Raw genomic sequence first — 9,762 nt, forward strand, 5'->3', positions numbered from 1 at the left:
CTCCAGGGATTCCCTTAATCCCAGTGCATGTACTTGAGCCATGCCTCCTTTTTTCTGGTCAACGCCTCAATATTTCTTGTCATCCACATTCCCTGTTCCTGTCAACCTTGTCCTTCACCCTCACAGGAGCATTTCGACTTTGAACTCTAGCTATCTCACTGATATAGGCCTCCCACTTGCCAGAGGACCCTTTGCCTGCAAACAATGTACTTCAATTAACCCATGCAAGCTCCTGTCTAAATCCATGAAATTTGCTTTGCCCTAATTTAAAACTTGAAGCTGTGGACCAGTTTTGTCTCTCTCCATAACTATGTTAAGATGAATAAAACTATGGTCACTGGTCCCAAAGTGCTCCCCCACTGTCACCTCGGTCACCTCTCCTGCCCTATTTCCCAAGAGTAGATTTTTATACACAATTTATCCAGAAATGATCGCTATGCACCATCATGAAACACTGAATATAATCAAAGTGTTTACTGCATTAGAATTCATCCATCATACTCTCTCTCTCTCTCTCTCTGCTTCTTGTTCCTCCTCTGCTGCTCTTCCAGTCACTGTTTGACATTGGCTAGAGTCTCTGAAACTGGCTCTCAGTTATGGGCCATGTCTGAGCTGGAACCTTGGGCCTGTGGATGTGTGGGTTCCATACCTCCTGTTCCCCATCCAATGCTCCTCCAGATGCTGCTGCCAGTCATTTGGGGTCCTCCGCTGTTCCTTTCGCTGATGCTTCCACTCCTTCAGGCGCCCGAGCCTAGGCAGGAACCTGGAACTTCGGCTCCGCTGTGAGTCTGGGCCAGGGAAGTCAGCCTGAGACCTGCCCCTTGCTTGCTGGGTGACCCTGGGCTGGAGTGGAGCCATGTCTGGCTTGTCCTGGTACTGCTGCCTGAGGCCTTCTCCTTCACCTACCACTTCCTTGGCTTTAAACAAATGAAAAAAGATAAACAGCAAAAGCAAAAAGAAGAAATAAAAAAACAGAAAAAAGAAAAGAGAGATGGAAAGCAGACAGGAGTAGACAAATCCTGGGCTCAGCCTTGCTACTCCACTGCCATCTTGAACCAATTGAGTAAAATGTCAGATATTGTCATATGTTGTGCATACACCTTTATGGACATGTATTGTTAAGTACTGTTAATCACTACCCAGTTGATCAGAATATGATGTGTTAGCCCCATAACTTTTAACAACAGACAGCAGGATGGAGATCAGATGTTATATGTTACATTGGTATTGATCATTATCTTTAAATGATCTTTTCTTCAAATAAACATCACTCATTGATGTTTCACTGATCCTGTTATAATTATATCAAAAAGATGACGGTTACACTTCTTCACCTAAAAGGTAGTGGAAGCCTATAATCACACCTCAAAGAGCTTCCTGAGCTTGTTAGTTACAAATTTCAAAACTGAGTTGAATCAGTTTTCATTAGGCAAGGATATTAAAGGGGGTAAAAACAATGACTGCAGATGCTGGAAACCAGATTCTGGATTAGTGATGCTGGAAGAGCACAGCAGTTCAGGCAGCATCCTCGGATGCTGCCTGAACTGCTGTGCTCTTCCAGCACCACTAATCCAAAAAAAGGATATTAAAGGTTATAGAACTGAGACAGGTAAGTGATATTAAACTGCATATCAGCCATGGTTGCATTTACTAGCAGAATCCTTTGGAGAGGCTGAATGTTTGATTTTTGTTTCTACATTCCTACATTTCATGAAGAATGGGCAAAAGTAGAAATTGATGGATATGGATCCATAGAGCACAATTGCTTGGTCGTCTTGGAAATGAACAAATGATTTCTAATGGGCAATTTCCTCATTGTGTCTAGAGCTAGAATCTTATGGAGGCCATAGAATCGTAGAGTTAAAACAGCACAAAAATTGATCCTCCTGTCCAACTTGTCCACACCGACCAGATATTCTAAACTGATCTAGTCCCATTTGCTAGTATTTGGCCCATATTCCTCTAAAACCTTACTGTGCATGTACCCATCCAGATGTTGTAATTGTACCTACCTCCACCACCTCCTTTGGCAACTTGTTCTATGCACGCACCACCCTCTGCATGAAAAAGCTACAGCTCAGGTCTTTTTAAATCTTTCACCTCACACCTTAAACTCAAAACTAGGGTCCTTTCCCTGGGGTAGGGTAGTTAAAAACTAAGAGGCATACTTGTGCAAGCGGGCATCAGAGCCGCCCTGCTTTTGCCACGGGACTATGCCTACATCAGGAAACTATAAGAATTCATTTTGTGTTTTAAACAGCAGTGTTTTAAACCCACAGATCTCAGCAGCTGCCGGTCCGCCCACGTGACCGGGAGATAGGAGACAGAGGACAGATCAAATCCACACTAGACCAACACTACCCATGACTCATAGACCAAAACTCCGGAATCAATTAATATGGAAACCCATCTCCTAATCACATCAAGAGACTGACTGAAGCACACCCATACCCATCGATACGGAACCGCCCTGACACAAAGGACAGGCATCCACCAGACATGAAATGAAAAGACCAATACACACCAACACCCCAAGGGAACAAAGGGGGGTGCTAGCCCCTGCCCTCACAGAGAGAGACAAGCAGATAATACCCGGACCCGTTTTACATAAACCAATTAGCACCCTATTGTGCGTGCCCTGCAACTCTCCTGGGACGGCAGGAAACATACTATTTGCACCTACTCCAGTGATGATGGGGAACTATCATCCCATTCATCCTCAAATTCCACACATCCTGACAACTAAAAGTATATAATATGTAGCTGCGCGCGGGAACAGGAGAGCAGCCGAGATTCGGACCTCGGTTGGTCTCCGCCGGCGTTACTGTAGCAATAAACGTTATCGATTGTTGAACCGCACTCTGGGCTCGGACTGATATCATTTCATCCGCGCTAACAATTGGGGGCTTCTTCCTGGTTAACGACGGCTGCTGGATTCCTGCGACGGCACTGGGTGAGTATCTAAACTCTTTTACTTCTCGCATAGAAGTCTCCCAGTGCCCCGCAAGGGACTTCACTGCCGGCCGTTATCTGAACCTGTGAACAGAGTGAGTCCGGCAGTCATGTAACGGTAGAGTACTCTTTAAAAGTGTGTGTGTGAGTGATCCTTCGCGGGTGGGCGATTGGGGTCGCGGAACACTAGTAAAAGTGTGCATGATTATTATTATTGTCGTTTATTGTCAATGTGCTACTGTGACTGACGGACTATCCTTGGACTGACGACTTTAGGTACGAGACCCCGACAGATTGACCCCCCCCCCCCCACCCCCTTTAAAAACCGACCAAACAAGCTTCCTGGTTGACCTCTGCAGTGGGAGTTAGGGAACCCCATTGTACGTTGAGCCCGGTTTTAGCGCCTTCCTTGCGTACGCGGTAGAGGCTGGGAGGTCTACGCGCGCTACAAGAAGGGAAGTCCTCCAAACCAGCCCGAGACGCGGGGCCTTTGGGCCAACCGGCGGTTATACGCTCTGCCCATTGACCTCACGGTCCCGAGGTATTGGCCTCTGTAGGATCAGGCGCGGTTAGGTCTGACTTCACGTCCCCCCCCTTGCACTCGGGCCCCTGGTTCACGCCCAGTGTTTGTGGGGTACACACGGCCGCTGAACGTCAGGCGGTGAGAGAGAGACTCATGGAAACCCGGGGTTACATGCTCAGGAATCGACACGCGCCCCGTCTGTAACTATCCCCCCTCTGCCCAGGTTGACCCGCGGGGCTAGGGTTCGACTTACAGGGAGTGGGCTCCCCGACTGGGAGATTAATAAGCCAGTGCCAGCAACATCCCTTAGCACGCCTGCTAGCTTTACTTTAAATTAGCTTCTGTTAAGTTACACCCACTGCGCCCCTACCATGGGTGGGAGCGCGGCCGAAGACCTAGATTGGGGGCCAGAGGGTTCCCTTACCTGTTTTATAGCCGACAAGAATAAGAAACTTATTAAGGCTATGCTTCATTTCAATCCTGATGAGTGCAAGCCAAAAAGCTTCAACCTCATGTCTCTTTTTAGACATGTTTTAAGTTCAGTACTACCAAACAATTATTTTTACAAGATGGTTACATTTTGGGGCTGTCAGTAAATTAGGGTAACATAAAGACAGGTTTGAATTTCACCGATAGCAAACTGGATTGTTAAGATTAAAGGTGTCCCTGAGTTGTTTTCGTGGGAAGGTATTCACACTTGTAGACAATGGTAGATTGTGTTAAAAGTGAATAGACTGTTAGTCTCCAAGTCTCAGGTATTGAGAATGCCAGACTATAATTTTTTTTTTGCTTTAAATTAGTTACCTGAGTCCAATAGTTGGAAACTTAAAGGTTAGCTAATGAACATTTCTATCTGGCTGGATACAAGAAGACTCATATGATTCATGCTGCCATGGAGATTGACCTTGACAGAGGAGGGGTCTACAAAAAGCCATTTGTAGGACTGGGTTATTGGCTTTCCAAAAGATATCCCAGAAGTTCACAAGTTAATCTGCCAGAATCGAAGAGGAAGCCAAATAGCAAAGTTAACAAGAACAAATTTCTATGTTTACCTTGCGGGAATGCAGATGGAACCTCATGCTCAAATTGGAAAGGCCAAATTTTTAAGGATTTAAAATGAGGCTGCAAGATTTGCTTAACTTGAGCTGGGGAGATAATGTCCAGGAAACTGCTGGAAAGGAAGACTATTAGCAAAAATATGACAGAACAATTAGAATTTGAGCATGAATTCCACATTGATTAGACCCAAATACAATGAAGGTGATGAAGGGTGATTTAATTGGATTGTTTAAGATAACTAAAAGAGTTGAAAGGGCAGACAGAGAGAAACGATTTCCTCTGGCAGGAGAATCAAGAGCAAGACTGTGTAAAACCATTCTCCCAATTCCTTCGACCCCTGTAAAAACGCCATCCCATTCTCCCAATTCCTTCGACCCCTGTAAAAACGCCATCCCATTCTCCCAATTCCTTCGACTCCGCTGCATCTGCTCCCAGGAGGACCAGTTCCAAAAACGCACATCCCAGATGGCCTCCTTCTTCAAGGACTGCAATTTCCCCCCCGACGTGGTCGACGATGCCCTCCACCGCATCTCTTCCACTTCCTGCTCCTCCGCCCTTGAACCCCGCCCCTCCAACTGCCACCAGGACAGAACCCCACTGGTCCTCACCTACCACCCCACTAACCTCCATGTATAGCGCATCATCCGCCGTCATTTCCGCCACCTCCAAACGGACCCCACCACCAAGGATATATTTCCCTCCCCTCCCCTATCAGCATTCCGTAAAGACCACTCCCTCCGTGACTCCCTCGTCAGATCCACACCACCTACCAACCCAACCTCCACTCCCGGCACCTTCCCCTGCAACCGCAGGAGGTGCAAGACTTGCGCCCACACCTCCCCCCTCACCTCCCTCCAAGGCCCCAAAGGAAACTTCCATATCCGCCACAGATTCACCTGTACCTCCACACATATCATCTATTGCATCCTCTGCACCCGATGTGGCCTCCTCTATATTGGGGAGACAGGCCGCCTACTTGCGGAGCGTTTCAGAGAACACCTCTGGGACACCCGGACCAACCAACCCAACCACCCTGTAGCTCAACATTTCAATTCCCCCTCCCACTCCACCAAGGATATGCAGGTCTTTGGACTCCTCCATCGTCAGACCACAGCGAAACGACGGTTGGAGGAAGAACGCCTCATCTTCCGGCTAGGAACCCTCCAACCACAAGGGATGAACTCGGATTTCACCAGTTTCCTCATTTCCCCTCCCCCAGCCTGTCTCAGTCAAATCCATCAAATTCAGCACCGCCTTCCTAACCTTCTTCCCGACCTCTCCGCCCCCACCCCAGTCTGACCTATCACCCTCACCTTGACCTCTTTCCACCTATCACATTTCCGACGCCCCTCCCCCAAGTCCTTCCTCCCTATCTTTTATCTTAGCCTGCTGGACCAACTTTCCTCATTCCTGAAGAAGGGCTAATGCCCGAAACGTCGATTCTCCTGTTCCTTAGATGCTGCCTGACCTGCTGCGCTTTTCCAGCAACACATTTCCATCTGTGTAAAATTAAAGTCAGACAACAAAAGGATAATGTCAGGAATCATTTCTTCACACAAAGAGTAGAGGAAACCCTAACCTTTCACTTTGTAAAAAGCCTTGGACCCTGCAGGTCAATTCAAAATGTTTAGACTCAGACCAGGGCACGCACTTCACCGGACGCGCAATGAAACTGGCCTGCCGCCTCCTAGGCATCAGACAGCGCTTCCACGTCGCATTCCATCCCCAGAGCTCCGGGATGGTCGAGCGCATGAACCGGACCCTCAAAGCGGCGATTCAGGGCAGGGCTGGGTGGACGTTCTGCCCCGCATACTGATGTGCTTAAGGGCCACCCCAGGCCGCTCCACTGGCCTCACTCCCTTCGAGCTCATGACGTGGAGGGCATTCAACTACCAGAGAACGTCATGGTCGGGGGGGAAGACATGGCCCCCCCTGAGGGACAGGGTGATGCGCTATATCAGGCAGCTGGACACGCAGCTGCGGGCCCTTAGACAAACCGCGCGTGACCAGCAGGACATTAGGGACCAGGCAAAACTGCAGTCGCATCTGCCCGCCCAACCCCTTCCCGGCGTTGGGGACAAAGTCCTGGTCAGGGCCGCCCCCGACCGGCCCGGCTTCGCCACCCAGTGGCTGGGACCGCACGAAATCATTCTCACCAGCGACACGTGCGCCTGTGTCGACATGAAGGGAAAGGGCAGGTGGAAACACTGGTCCCAGCTTAAACCCTAATCTTTTGCCCCGACCGGGCAGTCTCCCCCCCCCCGCCTTTTGACTTGACTCTAACTGCCCCCTTTCTCCTTACAGTGCAACGGGTGGACCGGTTCCAGGGAGACCTGCTCCTACACACACTAACCTTACACCCTTGGTAAGGGTGCCTCTCTCCCTCTCTTCCCACAGATCATGCTTCACCGGTGCACCGCTCTCCTCCCTGCTCTCCTCTTCCCGCTACGACTGGCGCCTTCCTTCCCCGAAATATATGACAACTTCTACCGCCACGGTGTTGCCTTCAACGCGTCCGACGCCAACTGTATTCCTGCAAGGGACAAGCCCGATGTGATCGACGCGTTCTACAACGCCTGGCTGGAAGTTCTCCCGGGTGTACAGACACTCTGTTTATTCTGCACTTCGGAGCGCGACCCGCGGCCGACCTGCCTCCGGCGTGCTGAGACGATGGACTTGGGGGGTTGCATGTTCGGGACAATGTGTGCCATGCCAGAGGACCTCTCCTCTGCCCCGGCCTTTGGTGCCTTTACTGTATGGGATCTGTCTGTTTGCGGATATTACGAGGCTACTAATGCCGCGGTAGTCTCTTTGTATTTGTGCTTTCCACCACACCGCCCCCGACCACGACTCCCGAGATATTGCCATGTCCCTCTCTGGGACCGGGGCCCACGGGGGGACTGGTATTGTGGGATGAGGGAGAGACCCTTTATGACAACGTCTGACACGAGGTCGTGCCCGTGCTGGTCAATATATTGGGCATCCGGGTACCGGACTATTGCACAGCACAGGTACGCAACCTATACGCCATGATGGGGAAGGAGATTATAGAGAGGGCCATAGACGCCATGGGGGCAACCCACTACCGAAATGATATACATAACACGCACACACAACGACACAGACGGGACATAGTCAACGATGCTCTCACAGGACTCAACACGGGCACATCCGTAGTAAACTCCCTAGACATCCAGGGCCTTAACGAAAAGGTCGAGCAACTAAAAGGGGTAATGAGGGACCTGCTGCAGAGGTCTCTCACAGATCAGGCAGACCAGGCACGCCTGGGGGAAGAGGGAGCATACACCCAGCTCGACGGCATTGCAGTCCTGGATACACACGCCCACACCATTAACTGCCTTATAGACCGGGAAAGGGAAAACACGGCCCATATCCACGAGGGACAGCTGTGCCATGCGTATGGCCTGTGGATGGTAGCCCAGATCCAGCATAATCTTGACCAGGTCCAAAGGGGGGAGGTGCCCGACTGGATCGACAGTGCCAAACTGGCCTCACTCGCGGGGTGCTCCGGGCCGCTCGACAGCCGGACTCTGAAGGATATGACCAGAGTATACCCAGTGATGCCCGACTTTGAGGTCAGTGAGGCGACAGGAGTCAGGATTGTCCTCCTGATCCCCGTGGTCACCCCAGAGTCGGGGCCATTTCCCCTGTTTCACATTGAGAACATCGGAGTCATACGGGAAAACGCTTCCCTCAAATATCGATTAGCTCACCACACAGCCATATCTCGAAACGGCGCTGTGTATGGGGTGCCGCTTACAGGCTGCAAGCAGCGGGGGGCAATTACCATCTGCCCTCACCCCTTATGAAGGAGTGAAACAGCGGACTGCGGGTTCAACCGGACACAGGGCTGCACCCTTGAAATCGAACCCACGGGCCCCCACTTCACTAGGGCGGGGTATGGTGGGGGGACGATATTGTGTCTCCACTCTTGAAACCTCATTTTGGTATAATGGACTGCAGTGCCCGATTCCCCAGCACGAGTTCTGCTTCACCCCCAGGCGCACAGTCACGGTTGGGCAAGCTCACATCTCAGAGGTCCGACGACGGAACCCCGAGTCCATACAAACTACTGATAAATTCAGGGACACCCTCAGGGAATATCAGGAGCCTGAACAAGCCCCCATCCCACATTTGAGGTCTTACGGGAGCTTAGGACCCAGGTAGGATACTCAGTGAAATTGTATCACCAGTTGCAGTCGCATGTAAAGGACCTAGAGGAGGACACAGAGACAGCTCTGCAGTCCCAGGGCTGGGCACAGAGGGTGTGGGATTGGGGCCTGAACGTAAACATCCATCCCTGGATCCGAATCATCTCACACACCATTGTAGGCATACAGTTTCTGCTGGCTCTGGCCTGGCTCCTGCTGGCGTGTCATTCATGCCGCCAGCACAAAAAACGAAAGACCAGGAAGACCATGCTCCATGCCATCGACTCCTGGCGGGCGATCAGGCACCGTGAGCTCACAGGGCTCGAGTTAATGTGACCTTCTCCCGGGACTATCCAAACGCCCCATGACTGCAGCATGACGGCCGGCGGAATGTACCGGGCGAGGAGCCGACTTTCAAGGTAACGGCATCGAGGGTGTGGACGTGTCCAACCTCTTGCCGAAAGGGGGGACTGCAAGCGGGCATCAGAGCCGCTCTGCTGTTGCCACGTGACTATGCCTACATCAGGAAACTATAAGAATTCATTTTGTGTTTTAAACAGCAGTCGCAGCTTTAAACCCACAGAACTCAGCAGCTGCCGGTCCGCCCACGTGACCGGGAGATAGGAGACAGAGGACAGATCAAATCCACACTAGACCAACACTACCCATGACTCATAGACCAAAACTCCGGAATTAATTAATATGGAAACCCATCTCCTAATCACATCAAGAGACTGACTGAAACACACCCATACCCGTCGATACGGAACCACCCTGACACAAAGGACAGGCATCCACCAGACATGAAATGAAAAGACCAATACACACCAACACCCCAAGGGAACAAAGGGGGGGTGCTCACAGAGCACCCCTGCCCTCACAGAGAGAGACAAGCAGATAATACCCGGACCCGTTTTACATAAACCAATTAGCACCCTATTGTGCGTGCCCTGCAACTCTCCTGGGACGGCAGGAAACATACTATTTGCACCTACTCCAGTGATGATGGGGAACTATCATCCCATTCATCCTCAAATTCCACACATCCTGACAAGT

General features: G+C 50.7%; 1 pseudogene; it reads left to right on the forward strand.

Moving 5' to 3' along the window:
• Positions 1–7,256: 7,256 nt before the first annotated feature.
• Positions 7,257–9,457, forward strand: LOC148152198 (uncharacterized; annotated as a pseudogene).
• The last annotated feature ends 305 nt before the right edge of the window (positions 9,458–9,762 follow it).

Source organism: Chiloscyllium plagiosum, unplaced genomic scaffold, assembly GCF_037043375.1.
Source record: "Chiloscyllium plagiosum isolate Xiang-an unplaced genomic scaffold, Cpla_swu_hap1 HiC_scaffold_1, whole genome shotgun sequence".
NCBI classification, from domain to species: domain Eukaryota; kingdom Metazoa; phylum Chordata; class Chondrichthyes; order Orectolobiformes; family Hemiscylliidae; genus Chiloscyllium; species Chiloscyllium plagiosum.